Source organism: Hipposideros armiger, unplaced genomic scaffold (genome assembly GCF_001890085.2).
Source record: "Hipposideros armiger isolate ML-2016 unplaced genomic scaffold, ASM189008v1 scaffold_37, whole genome shotgun sequence".
NCBI classification, from domain to species: Eukaryota; Metazoa; Chordata; class Mammalia; order Chiroptera; family Hipposideridae; genus Hipposideros; species Hipposideros armiger.
Genome location: NW_017731387.1, coordinates 51,238 through 75,496, shown reverse-complemented (window position 1 = coordinate 75,496; position 24,259 = coordinate 51,238).

Sequence of the window (24,259 nt, the reverse complement as noted above, 5' to 3'; positions counted from 1 at the left end):
CCTAATAATTAATCTTTTAATCCATTTTAATCCCCCCCCCCCCAGAATTATAAATTGTTTTGGAATTTTGGAGTGTTGCAATATATATTTTCAACGTCTCTGTCCCAGCTCCTCCCTGACACGTGGTTTCTAGACTTTGAATGTGTACAGTAAAACCTTAGGCAAAATTCTATTCATTGCAAAGTATTTTTACATTCTCATAGGCCAATGAATATTTGTTAAAAAAAATGAAATTATTTCTGTGGAGAACTAGGAGTCATCATAAGGGGAAGAAATGGCCTCGTAGGTACAGTACCTTGAATATGTGTCTCAGGCTCCATGGTGGTGATTTGGTTACGTTAGTGTTGGGACAGGGATGGGGTCTGTATGTGGGCAAAGCTGAAGGTAATGACAAAGAATGAATGAACATGAAGGATGTCTAGATACTCCAAGTGCACTGTGTTTTTTTTTTTTTAAAGTCTTAGTTTTTCTCTAGTAGGAAAAGAAAAAAAGGAGAAAAGAATGAATAAGACCTAAAACTATAGCAGGGCATCTCTGTCAATCACACTGAAAATGGTGAGAATATCTGTATATGTGTATAACTACATTCCATGTCCACCGCTGAGTAAATCCTTGCTACCACGCTTCTGTCATCCCATTAAAACTCCTTCTATTCGTCATTGCTATAGGGGCAGAATGTCTTCTGAAAGTTAGGATGGATATACCTGTGGCATCACTGACATATTCTGTAACAGCACGTCAGCATTTATTTCATCACACATGAGGAATCGTATCTTATTTCCTCTGACAACATTGTAGCCTCCTGAGTTCCAGGGTAACTATCAACAAAAAGGTGTAAACAATAGCACATTAGCAACGTCTTGGCAGATAAAGGAATTCTTCCCTACATTTCCAAATTGCATATTCATTCATATTAGGCTACTGAGGAGGGCCAGGGAGGTGGGGATGTGGGGGGAGAATCAGTGTCTAAAAGCTACCATGGCCAGGCCACTCATACATATACCAGTGTGCTTAATTTCTTAATTTCAGCTCTAGAGTTAAAAGATTCTTCAAGACTCTCATATGTGTTTAAAATGCTCTCTGGATAGTAATACATTGTATTTGTGGGTGCATCATTAATTCATACATGGACTACTCACTCTACTCAAAAGCCAGAGATGCTTGTTGGGTTATTTCTAGATCGTACATATCATTGTCAATAATTAGAGAAGAAAGCTAGCCTATCATCTGGCTGCATGTGCCTTACACTGATAACCCCATGGCCGTGCAGGGGATCCTGGAGTCTAAGAACCCAGGTAAAGGCCTCCTATGGGAAAGCTCAGAACTTGATCTCTGGTTCCTACCCACACCCTCGGCATTTTCACCACCAGGGAGGGACTCGTGATTGTTAGTCCTTGGCTGGGATGACTAGAAAGCTCCTCGTGAGGACACGGGGCAACTCTTACGGGACTATGAGACGGCCCTTTCACTTCCTGGGAAGGACATTATGATAAAGCAAACATTCAGAATTCACAAATAAAATGAAATTTGAGATGTGTACTTGTTCAAATGCTCTCCTCTTTCAAGTAATACTTCCTTAGATATCTATTCAAACTGGTTTTTAAAAAGGAGGATCCACTGATATTCAAGGAATAGTATTTTTATTTGCGTTGAATATGTTATGTCCACCGGGAATAGAACTTGTGTGCTGTTGTGATCAGCTGTTTCTTAATTTCAAGCAGATGGATGACTTTACAGATTGTCAGCATGTAATTCACAGGAGGGCTGTGAAGGATGGGCAGATTTTTACCTTTTGGCATGGCGTGGGGGACTTTGCCACATTTGGTAAGAAAGAAATAAAAAGAACCTTGAATTTTCTCAAAGTTTAAAAAACACTTAAAGAGAAAACCTACCCCAACTGCGTCTTACGGAGTTAATGGCTCTCTCTCAGGGTTTCCAAGCAGTCACATATGGTCATCATCCTCAGATTTCCTGGTAAAGGTTAGGTGGCACCCTGCTCACTTAACAGAAAGGCAGGTGACCCAGCAAGTAAGTGGACAGGAAAGAGTTGTTTGTAGACCTCACCTGGTGCTTTCCTAGACTTCATGCTAGACGATGCTGTCATTTATTTACCTGCAAGTTATGTAAACACAGCCTTAGAGCAATGTCAGAGATTCTGAATGTCTACCTTTCCTTCAGGTGAGGTAATCCTTGAGAAACATGTTAATCAAGGTGAGAGAGTTTGCAAAATGAATGTCTCAGAAATAGTCAAGGCTTTCAAGCTTTTCTTCCTTGAGTAAGAGTAAAGTGACAAATAGGTTCAAAGCAAAATCAGATTTCGCCAGCAGATCTTCTGTTGGCCAGGATAATGAGCTCATAGATTAGAGGCTGATTCACATCGTGTGAGTGGAGAAGGTGCTGAGAAATACCGCCTGCTCAGAAAAGATAGCTCACTCACTGTTCAGTCAGAGTGCCTGCCTCCCAGATAGAAGATGCTATTCCTTTGAATCTAGAAGGATCTTCAACTTCAAGAATCTGTTATTGAAAGCAGTTACTCCTGGGAGGAGTAATTTCTTCTCTGTGTGTTGTTTTACCAACATCGAAAGCTATGGCCTGGGGGAGATGAGCTGAGACAGAGAGCTCTTTGAGACTCTCACATTCTACGGAAGGGGACGTGATTGGCTTGAAGGACTATTTTCAAGATTCTTTTATGAATGTTGTAATTGAAAATTCTTAATTAGTTTTTTTTCAATGGCTGGAAAAAAACACCCTGAAGTTCTTGGAGTTTTTATGTAACACGTTGCTTGATTTTTTTTAAGCCATTACTTTTGCAAGAATGAAAGATATGTTAGGAAATGGAATGGAAATCATCAAACTAATTTTAGCTAACTCACAATTTAAGGAGGTCTTACCAGTGTAATACCTTTTAAACGCCATGTCACAAAATAAAAAGTTAGAGCTACTTTTCTTGGAGTAAATGCCCTTATGAATTTGATTTGGATTTATTTATAGTAAGAAATGGTGAGAGTTTATTTCTTCAGAGGGTTGCATGCTTTAATTATGTATCGGAGCCTACCGGGCCAAGAAGCTTAACTAATACTTTCCATGTGTGTTATAATTCTTTGTATTTCTTTTATGACTTTCCTTAGTCATTTCCTTTTTGGAAATCAAAGACATTTATAGAATTATAGACATTTATAAAATTATAGAAATAATTTTCCTGATTGCAGTCTGCCACATGGGCTTAGGCAGAACACAGGAAAAAGGTGACTGTGTCACTTTGGGGAATCCACAGATGAAAACGGCTGCTTATGTGTACAATAGAAAAATAACTACCTGGAAGAGACAGCTCACCTTGTTTCTCACTGTACCTGAGGCATCTATTAGAGGGTATCTAGAATTTAACAGTCACCTTAAAATTTAGTTGTCACTTTCCTAGCTCTTGATTTACATAAATTACCACCCTCTTCCAAAAGTTGATTTCATGTCACTTTACTGCCTAAAATTAATTTTCTCTAAAGTGACCAGATTTTATTTTAAAAATAAAATTGTTAAGTACATGACAGTAATCATTTTTCAATGTTAATGTTGCTTGTGAAGTGACTCCTGATTCATAGTGGAATTTAAGTATCCAACTGAAAAGTCAACGTGTGAAATTCTGGATAAAAAACAAGTTTTAAAAGGCATGCTGTAGTGGGAATGGTGATGAATGTTGCATGTGTTTCCAAGGACTACATACAGAAACAACATTTAAATAATTGACATTTTTGGCATACATTAATGAAGGAAAAAGATTCCAGTTTTTGTAAAAGCATCATTTAGATTTAAAATAAAACTTATTTTTAAAAGTGTTCTGTTGTTATAGTTTTAAAAACACAAGTATTTAGCCAGTGTTTTAAAGTATATTTATTTGGATAAGTTATAAAGTTTGAGAAAAGTCTATCAATTGATATTAATATCAATGTATTAATTGCTCTAGACAGTCTATGATTTTACAATGCTCTTGATTTTAGTACCAGTTTCTGAATAATACAGGACAGGTGTCATCTTTATGACCATTACTCTTTAGGAAGCTTCAGTAAATTATCTTTACAGGTATATATGATGTACCTTGATTCAACCCTAGAATGCATTTTAGGCTACATGTTTAATTTGTTTTTAAGTCTAGAGAGAGATTACCTACATTTGAAACTTAGCTGTAGCACTTAATATCAGTGTGACTTCAGACTAGCTAAGCTGTGGCTGTTTTCTCATCTGTAAAATGGGTTGATAACAGTACCCATTTCATAGGCTCATTGTAAGGAATGAATGTATGAATTAGAATTAATGAATTTTTCTCAGCTCCTGATACTGTGCCCTACATATATTCATCTATACATATTTTCCTCTTAATTTCTTTAAAAGATATAGTCCAGTTTCTAAGACCCTATTGAGGATGGTAAGTGAGGACTTACTGTATGTACATGAGCTCCTTTGTCGTAAGTAGCTTCTTTCCCATATATATGTGTGTCAGAACCTCTTGCTATCTTTGTTTTTTCTTTTTTTGTTAAGATATTTTGAACTAAGCACTTAGCACCCTGATTATTCCAAATATTTCACTGTACATAACAAAGAAGAAAGGAGATTTTATTACACAAACATAGAATCATAATAAATTAATATAATTGTGTCATATTATCAATAGCTTCCCCAGTTATACCATGTTGTTTTATACAGCTGCCTCCCCCCCCCCAAAAAAAAACCCCAAACAAGATCCAGTTAAGCACAACTCGTTGTGTTTTTTTGAAGTCGCTTTTAATCTTAGAGCACTACTCTTTGTGACTAACTGGCTTTTCCCTCTTATTCTTTGTGTGGTAACTTTTGAAATGTAACTAACAGGATTGGAGAGATTTTACCTTTTATTTCTGTTCATATATTCATTCTCTCATTCATTTTTAAAAGAATTATTTGTTGAGCCACTTCTGAGTGCAAGTCACTGCATTTCCAGCTGGACATATTATACAAGAGGATAACAGTGTTTTCCTTATGGTTTTTGAAGGAAACACATTATTTTTCTAATGAAAATAGAAGCTCTGAGAATGTCATTAAAAAACACGCGCGCACATGCACACGCATACCCACGTGCTAAACAGATTGCGGCAAATGTTTAAACAGAGCATGGAGTATGCTTTGTTGGCTCAAGCTCCGGTTTCAGAGTTTATGATCCACGGCCACAGGATGTCAGCTGCAGGACTCCAAGGACATGATTTCCTTGCTTGCAACTTAAAAACGAAAACCTGTGGTTAGGACCAAGAATGAGATTCCTCTAACTTAGGCATCTAGACTTGGAATCTAGACCAAACAAATTATACCCAGCAGCAAGCCAGAGCCATTCCGAAACGAGCCTCATACAAACACAGTTCTGTTCCGTTGGTCGGAAAGCACCAGGGAGCTGAGAAATCTCCTTCTGCCCCTGGAGTCTCACTGAACTTGAGAAGGAAATCCAGTGGAGGGAACCTGGCAGAGAAGATGGTAGGCACTGGCTCAGAGGGAGAGCTTGATATTTGCCCTGACATCATCTTATTTTCAAGTTAAAAACATTTTGAAAGATGTTAAAGAGTGCTCAGGGGTGGCCTGCAACCCTCATCATCCTGGGAGCTGTTTCCAGCACACTCATCCGTCCAGACCTTTCTGGAACTATCTCAGAAATGAGCAGTCGGAGGCCTTCCGTGGGAAGAATTTTAATCCTGGAACTGAGAAAAGGAAGCCCGTCTTGGAGGGCCTGGAATGTAGGCTGTGGGGCTGCTGGCGTGTCAGCCCCACGTCTCCTGGCAGAGTTTCAGATGGGAAGAAGTTGCTTTGCAGAGAGAAAGAGAAGGGGCAAGCTAGCGTACGGGAGAGCCGTGGAGAGAGGCTGGTGGTGTCTGGGTTGCCCGTGGTTCTCCTGTTTACCGAGGCTCACCCAAAAGCTTCGCATCCTGGAGTTCCATGAGGCACACACCTTCTCCGAGTTCTCTTGGTATAATTTCCATTAAAAAAAAAAATTCCAGTCTGTGCTGGGTTTCTGTCCCCTACAACCGAGGCTACAAATTGTTGTATTTTCACCTAGTTCTCTCCAATTAATTGAGTGTGAAATACAAATTAACATCAAAGTGATATTGGAACAATCATAGGAGTGACTTACATCGTGCTTAGAGTATGCCAGGCACTGTTCTTTGTACTTTACTGATAGTAACTCATTTAAGCCTCTGAATGATTCTGTGAACTAGTCTTGGCACTACCTCCATTTCACATGTGGAGCTCAGTGAGATGAAGTGACCTGTCCAAGTGGACATGTGTGTGTTGGTGCCAGCACTTGGACCCACATGGTCTGGATTTGCCACGCTGTGCCCACCATGCTTCTCTGCCCTTTCAGCCACCCTTCCACCCCACTGGGACTGCAGCGCCATCTCACAAGTATTAAATGAGCAAATGAATCAGAAGTGCCTGTGGAAAGCACCAGCCCTGATTCATATGTTGCTGTGTTTGTGATCACCTGGAGGCTTGTCTTCCTCCTCTGCATGTATTCATTCTGTCAGTCCTTCCCCCCAAACAGTTTTGATACAGATTGTTCAGTCTGGTAGATGTGAAGATAAATTAGGCTCAGTCTGAAAGCAGCACCAAGTCCCTGTGTGACTATCCGCCGGTTTCAAGGTAAAGTCATCATCTAAAAATTGAACTCCAGTAGAAGATAATGTTCTCAGGATGTCTGGGACCAGTTTGTTCCAGATGAAGACACTTCCTGAATTGTTCAAAGATATCTCAGCCTCTCAAAAGGCTCATCGATCACCCGCACCCACCCCTACACAGAGCTCTCTCACCCCCCAAATATCCTTGACGAGGCACCTTCACTGTTTGGGCATCAGCAGAGACTGGCTATGACATCACTGCCATCTCCCAGTAAAATCTGCATGAGATCGTCACGTCTTCTGTTGCCTGATGAATTCCATCATTAGCATGCGATGCTCCCTATGCGAACTGTTCTTCAGTGTTTATTATGTCATAATTTTTTTTTTTTGGAGAAACTTCCATTTTAATATCAAAGGGGTCCTGTGCTTGATAACTCCAGCTAGAGAATCACACAGACTGGACACTGGCATTCAGCAAAATGCAGTTCAAGAGTAGAGAACATTTTAAATATAAAAATAGGTCTTTTCATTAAAAAGGAGCACACAGCAGCCCTGGATACATAGAGAAACCCCCTGAAAAGCACCAAAGCAGGGCTACCTCTGGATTTGGTTCCATAAGCCACAGGTTCTCAAGCCTCACAGGAAGCTTGACGGTGAATTGTTAACACTTTTCCATGACGCCTGGTCTCCTTCTCGACCAGGACACAGCGGGAGGAGCTTAGCGAGCACCAGCAAGGTTGCAGGCTCTGTGGAGTGACAGGGTCCTCCTGGCTAAGCGTGGAGGACGTGGGTTACCTGACTGGGACAAAAGGTGGACGCCCACATCCATCCATGGCAGATTTACATCCGCGCCACATGGGGGATCAGAACTCAAACTGGAATCTTCCTTTTCCTGTTCGCATCGTCTATCGATTCTCGGTGTGGCTGAAGTGTCCAGATTCTCCTGCAATACATCTCGGGCAAGGCTGGGCCACGCTCCTTCCGCCGCTCGGAGGAATCCCCACACGTGGTGGCCCCTGGCCAATGTCTGGCCTCGTTGCAGAGAGGTGGCCTCCGGGCGGCCTGGCCAGCTCCTCGCTTCCCCAGGACCCCAGGACGCTGGCCTTGCCTGGGGGGCAGCCCCACTCCTGTACAGCTGCTTCGAAGCTCCTGCGTGCCCGTTTCGCGTCCCCCGGAGCCTGCAGCTCCTCCGGCCTCCGCCGTCGCCACCGGCCCAGCGCCACAGTGTCCATTCGGCCCACAGGCCAGAGTCCGCGGGCTTCACATCCACACCCTTGGCCGACAGCCCCGCCCACACCGCTGCTATTATGTCATAATTTTAAAAATAAATGATCATGAAAGATTTGTTCCTGACCATTCTGTTCCTTGAATATTAAAGGGTTTAGGCCCCAGGTAGATACTCTGAGATTCACAGTGTAATTGCAGAATTGTTGGGTCATCGGGAAAGTCATGACGCATTTGTTCATTGAAAAACATAGAAAAATACATCATGACTTTCCCGACGACCCAATAAACGGCTGAGAGGTTTCCTTCAGAAGTGGTCTTCAAGGAGCAGAGTGAGTGGGCAGGGGTGCCGGTGGTGGGGATTAATACTTGGTGTATGAATAGTTTTATAAACTATTGAGTAAGGGGCCTGATCTTCCCAGTAATGTCTATTCTTTAAATATTTTTCAAAGTATTAATGCCTTCTTGTTCTAAATGTCATGGTTGTTGAATAGTGACTATTTTATAAATAGTTGCTCCTTGTTTTTAAAGACTGGGTGGAGAAACCTGCTGAGATCCTTCTCTCAGTTAAGCCGTATCAAGATGAAGGACTTGACTGTAAGGTTATGTTAGAATCATTCTCTACAATGAGAAGAGTCACTGATAGGATTGGGTTGTGGACGAAAAAAGGTTGAATAATAGTTTAGGGAATAAGATGAATCCTAATTAGATCTGGAGGATAAAGGCCTTGCTGAAATTGAATTAAGGCAACCAACGTGAAGCCTGCAGTAGTTAAATATAATTTATATACAAAAGAATCTGTAATTATATGGCAACCTAATCGAAGAAAGAATTTTTGAATAAAAGGATTGCCAAGGGGGACAAGGAAGCTTTTGGGGGTGATGAATAAAGATGTTCATTATGTTGATTGGGACAATAGTTTCTCAGTTCCGTAAGTGGGTCAAAACACACGTATAAACATGTTTAAGTGTACATTTTACACTTGAAATGAATGCAGTTTATTGTATGTCAATTATGCCTCAATAAAGCTGTTACAAAGAAAAAAACAGGAAGGACCTGGATTACAGAGATGCTTTTAAGCAAAGTGTTCACCAGTGGGTCCTGACCAGGCAGCCTCCAGCCCAGGTGATGAGCTGTTCTCCATCAATATCAGACTTTTGTTGGTCACATGGAGGGGAGGGGCATGAGACATGCAAGGGGAGTTCATAGGAAGGGAGAGTTTTCAGGGCCACTGCTTGTGCATGTTTTATGTTCTGAAGATTATTCAAAGAGGCTCTGGGAATATATTTGTTTTTGATTCAGCAGTTCTCTTCCTTTAACCTATAAACTCTTAGTTTGAATTTAGTGCCAGGAAAATTTCTTCTTCTTTAAAGAGTTGACATGTTTTCTTCTATGCAATAATGGCATAATCGCAGCCACCCTTTCTGTCCGTTCGTCTGTTCGTCCGTCCGTCCGTCCATCCATCCATCCATCCATCCATCATCTATCACCTTATTATGAGGGTATGCAGATCTGAATTTGAATTTCAATAGCAGCCGTGATGTTATCTTGTAGTCAGAATGCTTCCATTTTCTTTTCAGTCATTTGCCTGGAAATTTTCTACTTTTTTTAGTTATACCTTTTGTTGTATTCTATTTTAAATTCTTTTGGAAATAGTAGGGATGTAAGTCATTTGACCCATAATGTAATTTGTGTATAAATTAAAACTTCCACTTATATAAATTTCAGTTTGCCTAATTACCATGCAGAGCAACAACAAATTATGCATGTCTTTAAATGCTAACCTGAGGAACATTTTCTTAAGGCATATTTGGTTATTGAATTCTGCTCATATGAGTGTATATGAAAAATGTATAACTCCTGAGCTAAACTTTATTCTTAAAACAAATAGAGCCACCATTTAGCATCTGGTTGTCTCTGAATGTATTGTTTCCCTTATTCTTTAGAATAATCTTTGGGAAATAGAAAATATTCATTAGAAAACTGAGTAGTGTGTCTTAGAGTTCAAGGCACCACAGTTTGTTACTTCGCAGAGTAAACCTTAATTACCCTTTAAATGGATCCAAGCTTATTCACTATTTATGCCTTTGTGGGCAGACAGAAATGGCTTCCTATCATCGTTTGTTCAGAAACAGAAGACATCTGGTAGTAGATTGTGTTGAAATCATTTGGCTAGAAAAAAAGAAAAAACTTCCATTTCACAGTCTGCCAGATGGTTGACAAAGAATGCTTTTACTGATTTGTGGGGCAATTTTTCTTAAGCTCCGGGCTGTTCCCGAGAACAAAATGCTCAAATGAGCAGAGAGCCTCAGACAAAAGACACAGCCACATTGCGATGGTTCGGTAGGTGTCACAGAACTTTTCAGTCCTCAGCTCATTCGCTGTGGAGCACAGGCTTCTGAGTGTGGGGAGTATAGAGTCCTTGGGATTTCAAATCCCAAACCTTGCTGTAGTTTATTGTTACTAAATTTAAAGCGTCACATGATTGCCAGGTTTCACACTTAACCTGAAAAGAAGAGAGATTTAAGGTTGAATAACACAAGTACATGATGATCCTTGATCAGACAAAGTCCCTTTCAGAACCTTTGGAGATTGAGGGCAGTCTCCAGGGGCAATTTTGCCTGATGCTGCCTTTTTCTCAACCCTGGATGAATTGAAAAGGGAGGATCATTTTACAAAGATGAAGCTGCTGCTTTCCTTCATCTTGGCAGAAGCCAAAGAGAAGTATCTTCTTGTTCTGTTTTGAAAGCTTTGAATGTAGGCAGTGTCCGCTGGCTTTTTAACCTCCTAGATTCCAGCTGCTCTGGAAGCTTTGTCTGAGAAGCCCAGACCTGTCCTGCCACCTTCTGCATGACGCACGGGCTGCGTCAGAGCCAGGGTCCAGTTTTTTTCCTTCAGGTTGCTGCTCTGGATTCTGGGGAAATGACCCAGCCTGAGTTTCATTTTCACATAAGGCTGTTTTGAGGATTAAATGAGACAGTGTTATGTCAAATATTCAGTAAATGGTAGTAAGAGCGATAATAATGATCATTATCTACGTTGGTGACACACACTGACCGTTCCCCATTTCCTGTCTCTATCAAAGTGCTTCAATATTTTTAGCAGTGAATCTCTAAATATGGTTTCTCGCTCCTGTCGGACTCTCTTCCATGAATACAGATGTAAGTGTCTGTCCCGTCTTTGTCATTAAACATCCTGTCTGTGTCTGTCTTTGCTTGGGCGACCAAAATAAAATACCAAGCACTGGGTGGCTTAAAAAAGAGAAATCTATTTTCTCATAGTTTTGTTGGCTGGGTATTCAAGATCAAGGTGCCAGCATGATTGGTTTCTGGTGAGGGCTCCTACAGCAGAGAGACAGCGAGAAGAAGCTTGCTGGTGTCACTTCTAAGAGGCAGTTGTCCCATCACTAGGGCCCCACCATCATGAGTTCTAAACCCAGTCACCTCCCTAAGGCCCCATCTCCTGATACCATCACATTAGGGGTTAGGTGTCTGCATATGAACATCAGGGGACACAATTCAGTCTATCGCAGTGTCTGAGCACAAGGGCCATCTCCCTTCCCTCTGTCAGTTCTCAGGGCCCCGTGTGGTCCTTCCCGGGACACAGGAAATCCAATAGGCACTGCTGCCTTGTGAAGGAGCCATTTCAATCTTTGAGCTTTTCCAAGTGACACAGGATCTCTACCACTGTAAGCTGCAGACACAGTCAGTCTGAAAAATCCCAAGGCCCCAGGAACACCTGAGAAAATAGGAGACAACGGCACTGCCGTTGTTCTCAGAAAGAGTAAACCTTGCTCTGCTGGCACTTGAAGGAAAATGATTTGAGATGTGTCCTCCAGTTGCTGTCCTGTTTGGGTAAACGTCCACCCCGGGTGGCAGCATGTAGTGGTTAAGAACACAAACACCAGATTTCCGATGGCCTGCATGGGAATGCCAGCTCTGCCACCTTCACGCTGTGTGAACTTGGGCCTCAGTGTTCCCGTCTGTAGAGTGAGGGCAGTAATAGTCGCTTCTGCCTGGGGTGGTTGTGCAGATGAGACGATACACATCCACACACACACAGAGTTTGTGCCTCACACACTCAGTGCTGACAGCAGTCTTTGATACACAGGAAGTGCCCTGTAAATGTAAGCTGCTGCTGTTATCCTGTTGGGGAGACACGGCTGCAGATGTGTGTCCTTGTCACCTGCCTTCTGATCTGCAGGGTGGACCAAGAGCCTGGAGTGTGATGCCAGGCTGACTCTTAACTGATGACACACATCTCGTCCTTGAGAACCTCCCATCTTCCAGGCTCTTCAGATGAATGGGAAGGAGTTAGGATTCAAGTCTAGATTCTAGGATTCAAAGGAGTGGGTGGCTTCCTGTTTTACTTGTCTGTGAACTGATGCCAGTACATTTACAGTCCAGACATGGGCCTTTGATTTCAGTTTGTCCTCCCTGTATGAGCTTTGCCTTTTTTCCTCTCCTTTTCCAAGGATCTGTCCAGGCAGACCCATTTTAGTTATTGATAAAAACACACACTGGTGTCAACTTACGTTTTTAGTCAACACACTATGGTCACTTGCCCATGGAAAACATGGAGATAGGAAATACAGAAAGAGTTTGTTCTGGACTATTAAAAGCACCTGGGTGGTACTGACCTCAGCTGTGACTTTTCATTGACTATGTAGATGGAGAAGGAAATGGAAATAAACGCTGTTTGCCAGTCGTGTGGTTGTTCCTGTATTTAGTAGAGGTGGCCCCATAGAACCTGTACACGGTGTGATTTCGTTTCTAATAACAATAGCTACCTTTCATTCAACACGAAAGGTACCTTTCATTCAACACGAAAGGTACCTTTCATTCAACACGAAAGGTACCTTTCATTGATAAGTAGTTAAGACATTTTATCTACATGTGTTGTCTTCAAAAAAGACGTTTTAGCTATGCCAGGATATCTGCTCAGGATGCAGGGGCGGATTTCACTCCACGTCTCTGACACCTGTTGGACTGTAGGGTGTAGTTGCTACCTGAGGGCTTTTGGGGAAACCCTCCATCAGGAATCCACCTGTAACCATAAATTTGCATAGAAGCAGGTGCGTTTCCTAAAGTGCAATTCGACCTGTGTCCTCAGTGGCTCTCCGCATTCTTTGGCCATGATTTACTCTCACTTTTGATGGGGCTTGCCTGCCTTAGACAGTAGAATCTTGTCTGAGATCTGAGTTTGATTCCTAGGAGACGCCTCAATTTTCTGACTGATTGTTTACTCATTTATAAAATGGAGATTATAATAATAATAGGCTCTTTAAGGAATGGCTCTAATGCTCAAATACGTTCGTGCATGAGAAAGGCGATGTAACATTACAGAGGAACAATGACTGTTAGAATGAATGCTATATGCTACTTGAGTTTAGTTAATGTTTTGAAACTTAAGTGAAAATACTTGCTATTTTCTTTTTAACTGGAATACCCTGAGTTTCTGTTTTTTATTCTGTTTTGGGTGTCAATGATTACACCCAAATGATTATACCTTTCTGCTGGTGAATCAGTTTTTCTGAGGTTTATCAATTTATGTAAAGACCAATATTTTGGGAACTTGGGGAACGGTTGGGAAGGATGCCATGATTACAAAGAGCACTATAAAATAACACATGGCAAGTACAGAATTTTGAAAATATAACAATTGACTGGTGATGGAAAGTTTCTATGACTTTATGTGTTTATATAGGTACAAGTCTAATCTCCCAAATGAGACTGAGCTTCTCAGTCTAAACTTAGCATTTCTATTCTTCCTGGAAAGGATTTTAGAAGACTCACTTACCTATTTTAAAAATAGGATATTAGTACTTGATGTTCCAAAAAGCCTTCTGGGAGAGGAATCTCTTCAGGTAGAGGAAGTATTTTACTGTAAATAGTAGGTGTATTCATTCCCAGCCAAGTTTGTGGATTTTGGCTAAGATGTGTCCACGTGTCTATTAAAAGTTGTATTTTGATAGATCCCTCACATGTGACTTCTAGCATACTGCTTTGTAAATATTTAGGAAGAAAAACGTGGCTAAATATCCAGGTGGTAAATTTCCACTGCCGAATAGATTTCTCAGTGTAAACTTTAAAACGGCATTTAATTAGGCTTAAAATTGAAAAATATTACCATATACTGATTCCTCTAGGCATTTAGATTGCAGAGTAAACCTTTCATGCTTTGAAGACCAGATAGCTCAGTTGGTTTTTGCACAGTGTCAAGAAAATTGAGTTTGTGAATTTAGCTCAGGGGGCCAGTTAGCTTCCTAATATTATAGAATTAGATTTCTGGAAACACCTGTCATTGCTTTCAGTAGGAACCAGGTAAGTAATGGAGACAGATTAGCAAAATCCTTCCTCCTCTTTTTTCTTGGGAAAGTGAACATAGCATATGGAAAAAGGTCACGGGTGTCATCTTTGTAGGTGACAGAGTATTTTTCAGTATGTGAATGATACCATTTCCCACTAGAAGTTCAGATTTCTACCCAAAGCATTTTCAAGGCTCTTTAATATCCTTTAATCTAGGAAAAGTTGGACTTTAAGGGGAAACTAAATTCTATGTCATCGAATCAATTTATGTTATATAGCTAAGATAATTTTGCATTATTCATTTACAATGATATTAACTAAACATGCAGAATGTAATTAAATCTATAAATTGTATGAAATGTGTAAATTGATAAAGTGGATGCATTGATTAACATGTAAACTCCACTTAGAATGAACTCAGAACAGCCCCTATGCACTGTTAACTGGAGAACATTTAATGCTGCACGATAGCCAATCTCTAGCCCAATGGATGATCTCTTTTCAAGTTGATCATTAATCTGGAAGTTGTACTTTTCTCCAGCAACACCACTGCGCCTCTTTCTTTCATAGGGAGCTGAACAAAGCATTCTTTCCTTTGGCACAGGGAGTAGCTGCCTCAGCCAGCGCTCGGAATGCCACACAGAGCGAGAGAGTAAGTGCAGGGAGCCTGTGAGCCAGCGCGCTAACATGTCCCTACGCGTGATCCTAGAGACACAGCCCCTCATCACAGGACTGCCACGTGGTTGGATTCAGAGCTTGGAATCAGCTCTGTGTCTGATTGCTGACTTCCAGCCCACCATTTCCATCCGTGTGGCTTTAGAATTCGCGCAACACCAGTAAGCCTTCGTTTCTTCAGCTACAAAGTGGGAGGGAGAACACTTACCTGGCCTGGTTCTATAAATATATTATGAGATAATAAATGTTACATGTTTAAGATGGTAATTAGCAAATACGGAGTCGTCATTCTGAGTGACTAGGATTAGGATGTAAGGATAGATCACATACTTGAACTTTCAGACTGAGAAGAACAGGACAGAGTGAAGTATTCATTAAAGAACTAGAAGATGCTGAGAGAGAGAGAGAGAGAGAGAGAGAGAGAGAGAGAGAGAGAGAGAGAGAAAGAGAAAAAGAGAAACTCAGACCAGAATGGAGGCTATTAGTCATACTAGGTAAAGTGGTTTACCAGTTCCTCTGTGAGAAAGGCCTGGAAGTTTATTCAGATCCTCATTTTATCCCCTGAATACTCACCATAAGTGTTATGCATGTGGGCCATACCCTTCATTTGTTTAGTGCATTCTAATATATATTAATATCTCTATACATATTCATATATATCTAATACTAGGGGTTATTCATTCTTTGCATTCTCAAGTAAAGAATTGGTTATCTCATAAAATGGCAGGAAATCACAAGACAGAACCCTTTGGGTTGGTTATATGTGGACAACTGAACTGGGTGGACCCTACTGACCATCAGTCAGGATTCCTTTGCTAAAAGTGAGACAGCTGGTGAGCAGCTTAGAGACCACAGGCTGGGAATCAGACGTGCCTGCGTTTGGGTTCTGCATTTTCCACTGAGGAAGTTAGACAATATCCTTCAATTCTCTGTGATTTCGTTTTCCTCTTTACAAGCTGACTGTGGCTACCGCCAATGGTGGCTGTGAAGATTAGCAAAAGCCATATTATTTAAAAAGAGCTGTTCCCGGGTGAGGGGTGTCTGGTCCTGCTGGAACATTGTAAAGCGTTTGCTATAAGAATAGAAAAAAGGAGATGTATCAATAGAATGATTTCCGTTGTAAAAGGAAAAGAGTGAGATAATCAACGGAATTTATGTCACAAAAAGGAGAGTTCACGGAGATCTTAACACATATATGTGTTTTCCTAATATGTGTATTTCAGCATGCGAAGTACTTTGTGCATTGCTAAAAACTTTTGTGATGAAAAACAAAAACATAATAAGATATTTTAATACAATGTTGCTGAATTTTTATCTCACTTGTATTTTAGGGAAAATTGTAAAATCTCCCTTATGTATTGCAAGCTACATTCAGGTAGAACTACTTTCAAATGATTTAACCTAAATGTATAATATATACACAGATATATCACTGCATTTTCACAGGACTTTTATTAATTTGTTGTAGCTCCAGCTATTTTTTTCAAGCCTTGCTGAGACTAGCCACTGTTCACCTAACTTTGTATTTTGCCAACATTTGCTTTTATGATGTGTTTGATGTAATGTGATAGGGTTTATTTTTAGAAACGAGAGGTAAAATTTTTTTAGCTAGTAGTTCACAAAAAAATTATTGCCTGTACCCTTTGCCTAATACAAACAACTTCATAGATTGTTATGCAAATGACACGCTCATATGACTTTTTATTAAAAATGGTGTCCTCTATGGGCCTCGATCCTTAAGAATTGTAGGACAGCTCAAAACCCAGCTGAACAATTTTTTAGCCAGCCTACCAACTGTAGTTTCTGTGACTGTTTGAAAGAATAAATGACTTTTGTATATTGTGGTTTAATATTTCACTTCTGTTAACAGGAGCCAATTAAGTTGCAGGGCATTTTGGTACCAGAATTGTGTTGAATTTTCATTTTTCTTTTCTTTTCTTTTCTTTTTTTGCTTTGCTTTGCTTTTCCTTTCCCTCCCCTCCCCTCTCCTCTCTTCCCTCCATCCTTCCCTCCCTTTTCTCTTTCTCTTCCTCCTCCTCCTCCTTTGCCTTCTTCTTCTCTCAAGGACTCACCAAAGGCGATTGGTTTGAGACAACAATTTAAAATGCTATTCTTCTATAGAAAGAAAGCAATGTACATATGGTAGCTGAGATTTCTTAGCACCTCCATCAGTTTGGTTCTATATTTTGTTAAATCAGAAGCTGAAATGTGTGTGTGTGTGTGTGTGTGTGTGTGTGTTAGAGAGAGAGAGAGAGAGAGAGAGAGAGAGAGAATATCAACTTTTCCAAGACAGAGACTCACCAGCCTGGATGATGGGTCTTCTAACATGAAATTCACATGGAAATTCACGTGCTATAGAGGTTAGCTTGGGTATGTCATCACTTTGGCAGTTAGCAGAGAAAGCTGTAAATGAAGCCAGTCATTAGACACCATGGTTTCCTTGTCCTGGAAAAAAATAACAAGCCCTAATATTTACTGTACTCTATCACACTAGCAAGATGTACCAGTCAAAACTAATCAATCACAGCAGCTGGAGAGCAAATAATTAACGTCTCATTATGTTACTTATCCTCTCAGCTGGCAGAAAAACCTGATAATTGGGTTTCTCCATGCTATTTGACTCTTAGCATTTAATTTGAATTGTAATCAGGAAATGCTCAAATATTCTTAAAATATTAGATAGCAAAAGATACTAGCCTGAGCTTATTGACAAAGGATCTACTAATTTATTTCTAAGTAATCAGTTTCCAGGAATTATTAGATAAAATAAATACTATCAATATAAACATATTTACTGAAATAAAATTACTCTGGAAATTGGTCCTTCAAACAGCTTGACATCGTGTAGGTGTGATATGGGAGAGAGCGCAGCCCAACGTAATGAGGGCCATGGTATTGTGGGTTTTTGAGGTGATTTGGCTTTTTCTACACAACCTGTGATGTAGATTATTATTTTAACAGTGCAATCTAATAGGCCTACACTTATCTCTCTTCAGTTTGCAGACTAACAGTTACTACATTCAGACTCCTCAGGTTACAGGATGGAATGATCACACTCTAGGCGGCTGTATTTTCCCATTTACAGGAAATAGAATGGAAGCAATAGAAAGAATTGTGTGTGAACATTTATGGGAGGTTTGTAACAGGCTGGTCAGTTTATTAGAGACTTTACAGATGTTTCTGAGGATAATATAATCTTCACAGCAACTCTGTGAAGTAACTGTTATCCACTAGTGAACTTTTTGGTTTTAAAGACTTTAGTTTTTTAGGGCAATTTTAGGTTCACGGCAAAACTGAGAGGACAGTACAGAGATTGCCCACATCCCCCCTGCCATGCACTATCTCTGTGCCCCAACCCAGTGGCGTATGTGACAGTGAGCCTACGCTGACACGCCATCACCGCCCAGAGCCTATCGTTGACACTAGTCAACTCACTCGTGCAGTTATCCACTCTGTGGGTTTGGACAAAAGTGTAATGACATGTGCTCATCATTACAGGGCCATACAGGGCACCTTCACTGCCCTGAGTAGCCTCTGAGCCCTGCCTGCTCCTTCTTCAGCTGCTGGCAACCACTGATCTTTCACTAGCTCCATAGTGTGCCTTTTCCAGAGTGTCCTGTAGTTGGAATTATCCAGTATGCAGCCTTTTCAGATTGGCTTCTTTCATGTGGTGACATGCATTTAAGTTTCCTCCCTGTCTTTTCATGGCTTGATAGCTCGTTTCTTTCTAGTGCTAATAATATTCCCTTGTCTGGGTGGACCAAGTATATGTATCCATCACCTGCTGAAGGGCATCTTGGTCGCTTAGAAGTTTTGGCAAAGATGAATAAAGCTGCTGTAATCATCTGTGTCCAGGTGTCCGTGTGGACGTTTAGTTTTCACTACCACTACTTTTGAGTTCCTAACCTTTCTCTTCACCAGCCCTACTTTGTAGCATCCTTCATAGCCCTTTTTTTCCTGGTGATAAAAAGCCAGAGATGCACAGACATTTAATGCTTTCCCTAAATTCAGCCTAGTTCAAAAAGTAATAGGATACAGATAAAAATCCACATCTGCCTAACCAAAGTCTGTGTTTTTTCAGAGTTGGCTTGAACCTTTGAGAACCAAGAATATATATGTTTTTAATATGTATGTGGTCATCTTACAGATTTTTCAACAAAGTTTTTGTTCTTGGCAAGCTCTTGTCTAATAGGGGTCTACAGAAAATTCACAAAAATAAGATGTTAGGGATTGACCAGTGTTATGAGAAATAATGAGGCCACGGGGAGAGAGGTAGAAAGGGGTGGTGATGAGAATGGCACTTTCTGTAGGGAGATCGGAGAACGTGTCCCTAAAGCATTGTGCACAGAACTGAACTGAGAGGCCCAGGCGCAGGATGATCGGGGTAGAGGGCAAAGGACTGATGCATTCCTAGAAGGGCAAGGAGGCCCCTGGGTCTGGAGCGGAGAGAAGGCGAAGGTGTTTGTTGGTGGTAAAGCAGCAGAGAGGTAGGAGGACTAGATAGGTGTGGCGGGGGCACTGGTGGGCCTAAGCGGCCATGGCAAGGATTATGGGTGTTTTCCTTGAGTGCCATTGAAGTCACTGGGTAATTTTGAGAATGATACAATGTGATACATTTTCAAATGAGCACTCTAAGTCGTGTGTGTGTGTGTGTGTGTGTGTGTGTGTGTGTGTGTGTGTTGGGGAAACGGGTGGCCGTGGAGAGATAGACGCTGGAATATCTATTGCAATATCCAGGAGTGGCTTGGGGTATGTCAAAGGAGTGAAGATGACAGCAGAGATAGGATTCTGGTTATATTTCCAAGGAAGAGATGACCAGGTTGACTGATGCCTCGCATGTGGGATGTGACAGAAACGGCAGAGTTCAGGGAGATTCCAAGGGTTGGGGCCTACATTTTTATGGCCCCTGGGTTGCATTGATAATGGTTGCTGTAAGCATTCAGAGGTGAGACAGCGATGGAGTATTACCCTGGGGTGAGGTTGGAGGACTCTGGGAAAACATGGTGAGATTTGCACTGGATATTCACAGAGGAGCAGGAACTTTTTTGAAGTAAAGAGAAGGGGGCAGACATTTCAGGTGGGCAAAATCTAACAGGCTGCAGTGCACAAGTGGGAAGAGGCAGTGGTGCTTCCTGAGATGAGGCAAATTGGAGAGGAACGGATTTTGGAGGAAGGTGAAGAATTTACTTTTGGACACAGCACTTTTGAAATGTCTCATTAGACACCTTGACGCATTTCATGCTCCCTTGCCTTTGGTGAGAGTTCTTTGTCTGTCAGAAGCAGTAAACCAAGAACAGATAGAATTGTACTGAGAGTACTTTATAATCCTATTGTCTCTTATTTTCTTTGGTTATGATTCACTTGTAGATAATTTCACCAACTCCAGATCCTATTAAGAGGTTTCTCAAGAAGCACTTTTCTCTCTTATAGTGATTAGTTGACAATAATCCTTTCATTCCATGTGGTACTTATTAACTGCTTAGTCATTTTTCAGGGTTATCACTCACTCTGATATTCAGAAATCCTTGACTAGGACTTACGAAATAGTTAGAAATCCTTGTCTAATATGTATCATTATTTATTGTAGAGTTCTGGTTCATTCTGGATTCTATTAATCTGATATTATTTTTTACCTGAAATATGTATTACTTCCTTAAAGCCATACAGCGACTTTGCCATTATCTCCTTATTATGGGGCCCGTCTTGCAGCGCCTTCCTCCTGGGTGACATAGACACTGGGATAGAGGTTCGTTATTGATAAAGAATGCTTTTCCTAAAAGAATGACATCAAGAAACAGATAATAAAATTTTGTCTGCCTGAGGAAGTATTAGATGTGGGTTGCTACAAATAGAAATTTAGCATAGAGATAAAGCTAAGTTCTGACCTTTTGCTGCGAGCTTTGTGTTCTGTAAGACAGTCCTTAACAGTGCTGGAGCCTTAATTTCATCTTCTATACAGTAAAGGTAATAATGGAAGCAAATTTATAAGTTTGTTATAAGAGTTACAGGAGATAATCCACATGAAGTGATTGGCCTAGCCCCTGGCACATAGTAAATGCTTAATCAATTATATTATTGCTATTATTTATTATTATTATCATCATCACCACCACCATCATCACCATCACCACCATCACCACCATCACCACCACCACCACCACCACCATCACCATCACCATCACCATCATCACAACTATCATCACTACCATCACCACCAAAGGATAAAATACCGTATCAAATGTAATTTTAGCATTTACTCCTTAAAGACCACTGATGTGGTCTCTGGTGAATACAAAGATGGAAAACATAGGTTACTGTGAGGTTGTAAGCAGCTTCTAATAGTTAGAGCTTACTGTGTGTGTGTGTGTATGAGAGAGAGAGAGGGAGGGAGGGAGNAGAGAGAGAGAGAGAGAGAGAGAGAGAGAGAGAGAGAGGAAGAGAGAAAGAGAGAGAGCGAGAGCCAGCAAATGCTGAGGTTAGAGTGGGAAGTGAGGTCAGAGTTTTGAAGAGCCGTCCAGCATGGTGGGGCCATGAGGAGTCCCTGAAGAGCGGGATGATGTTTGGTAGGCAGTGTTACAGACAGAGAAGGGTGTTTCCATCTTTCAGAAGAAAACTAGTATTCCAAGCAAGAATGGTGGGAACCTGAAGCAAGGCAACAGCTACTAAGATGGCAAAACGGAGACGGCTTCATGAACTGTTTAGGAGACCAGACAAGACTTGATTCCTCGCTGGCCTTGGGAGCCGAGGGGAGGAAGAGCTTGGATGTCTCCTGGGGTTCTGGCTAAGGGGGCTGGGCAGCATCATTTATTTAGCAAACATTTATATATTAAGTGTGTCTTAAACTACTTGTTAGGCTCTCTGTCAGGCTCTGGGCACACAAGGTAACAAAGAGGTTGATGACAGAGTTGGGCGAGTGGACATACAGATATATTACAGCTGACAAGTGATGCCATCATCCATCCTGATAAAGAATACAGGCAGAGAAGAAAGCAGAGACGTGTTACAAAGAGAAATGATGTGTTCATTTCTAGACACAGAAAGATTCAGAGAGCTCTGGAACCACAACTGGGAACTGGGGGTTCCCCCGCGGGGCATCAAAGACTGGAGGAATGAGAATCCACCTTAGAGAGACCTGGGCTTGAACTGTTGTTGCTCAGCTGCCTCACTTGTTAGGTTTGGGACTTCAGATAAGTAATAGGAACACGGGGTTCAGCTCACCCACTTTTCAGAGTTCCTGTGGATGAGCGATGATAATGCTTCTCAAATTTTAGCGCCATAACTGGCACACGGGGTGCACCATACACAGAGGTTCAGAAAGGTGGTGGCATTGCACAGTTCAGGTCTGGGGTTCAGGTCAGAGATTGGGGGGTGTGTGTGTAAATGACGAATGCTCCTGCCTCGGCCGAGAGACTATTCCAGACAAGCCTGAAGAGCAAGAGAAGGCGCGATGGTTTCCGAACATCTTCCTGTTATCTGAAGGGCTGTTCAGCTCCGCATCTGCAGGTCATTCAGTTCCATTTATCTGAACAGTTTCCCTGCCTTTGGGAAGACAGGGAATTACCGAAGGCAGTCATCTCACTTAACATCAGGTCTTGATTTTTTTCCTTGAAGAGCACGTTAGAGTGCACGTATCAATAACCACTGCATATTGCCTAAAATTTTCTAACTTGTAGTATTTTTAGGATGATGGCTGCAACCATCCTAAGGGGGCAGTTGAATGGTGACAGTAACTTTTTGAGATATCAAGAAAATCAGTCATTTCCCAGTCACACAAGTCTCATCACTATCAGAAACTGGTCTGTAAGCATGGCACTGAATACAGCTTCCATTTTGGTCTTTCACAAGCACAATCTCACTCAATTTATGGGAAAGGCACAGATTTCAGGGTCACAGAGTTCTTAGTTTTAGTTCTGTCTTTGTTTCTTAGTTGCTTGAATGAGCTTAGACATGTTAGAAGTTAGAGAGCATAGCTCTGAACCTGTTTTCTCAAGGCTAAAATGTAATCAATAATAGCTTCTTTCCAATATTAATGTGAGACTTAAGTGAGATGAGAAATGAAAATTGACCATCACAGCACCTGACACCTAATGGCTTCCAAGTTTTTTGTTTTTTGTTTTTGTTCTTTTCCCCCCTGAAAACAGAGCTTCAGAATCTCCCCCCCCTCCCCGTTTCTTTTCAAAGAATAAGCATTGATGACACTTTTACCCAAACTGTAAGCTAATAATAACATTCATTTGTGGCAATTCTAGAAACAAACTGCCAAACCAAGACATGAAAACTCAGCTAGCACATACACTCCAATTTTAGATTCAGTTATTTGGGATGTAGTTTGCCTATCAATCACCCAAGGGCTAGGGTGCTATCGGGCAGCGTTACAGCATAATAACAGACTGTATTTATCTTCTTCTTTATTTCTCCTCCTCCCTAGCGGAGGCCTGTTCCAAGTGCTGCCAGAGAAGCACCTCGAAGTGTCTGATAATACAGCTAAAGGCGTGATTAATGAGCAGCCGCAAGATGAGCTGTCAAGAAGTCACATTATCCAGTAGATTTCTCCCTCTTTCTGTAAACCATTCCTTTTACAGTGTGTTTCGCGCTGAGTGTGTTTATAGCCCTGGCATACACGTTGCTTGTATTGAAAAGTTTCCTTTCCTTATTAAGCGTGGAAGCTCTCTAATGAAGGGTGTTGTAAGTGTGGCTTGTTTACGGCCATCGCACTCCCTGCCTGGGGCTCACTTTTTCATGCCTCTTCCTTCCTTCGAGCGTTTCACGTTGGAGGCTGCCACTCCCCTCAGTTCGTTTGCTCTGCGCCTTCTGTCCCCCCTGACATATTTCATGTTGTTTTTCTCTTCCATCTTAACTTCTGCTTTTACCTATTTTGGTTCTCACAAGCCATCACTCTGTGAAGGCGCATGCTCTCAATAAACTACCTTTTTAGGACCAGTCATCCACCAGGGAAGGTGGTCAGGACCTCTGAACCCACGAACTCACTTAACTCACGCAGCACCTGTGACCATCCTGCCCCTGGGGTTGGATTCGCGTGCTTGAATCTCACCGCTTTACCCCTGGCCCAACTGGCATCAAACTCCTGCTCCTTGGGTCTGACCACTCTCTTCCTCTATGCATCAGGGCTAAAAAGAAACTGCTTCCTACTGGGATTGTTTGAAGGCTCAAGTGAAATGCATGTACATATTCTTCATGAACTGTGAAGGCTTTATTCATAACCTGATGTGATTTTCTTTATTTGACTACTATTTTTATCATATAAAGTTCACGTAAGCTATGTGAGGGCAGCCATGGTTTGTCGGTGACTCTCTCTCTCTCTGAGGACCATGTTGGCATACAGGAAATTCTCAGTAACTGTATGTTGAAGGCATGAATGATGTACCCAAACCCTGAGGACAATAAGCCATCAGATAAAAAACTCAA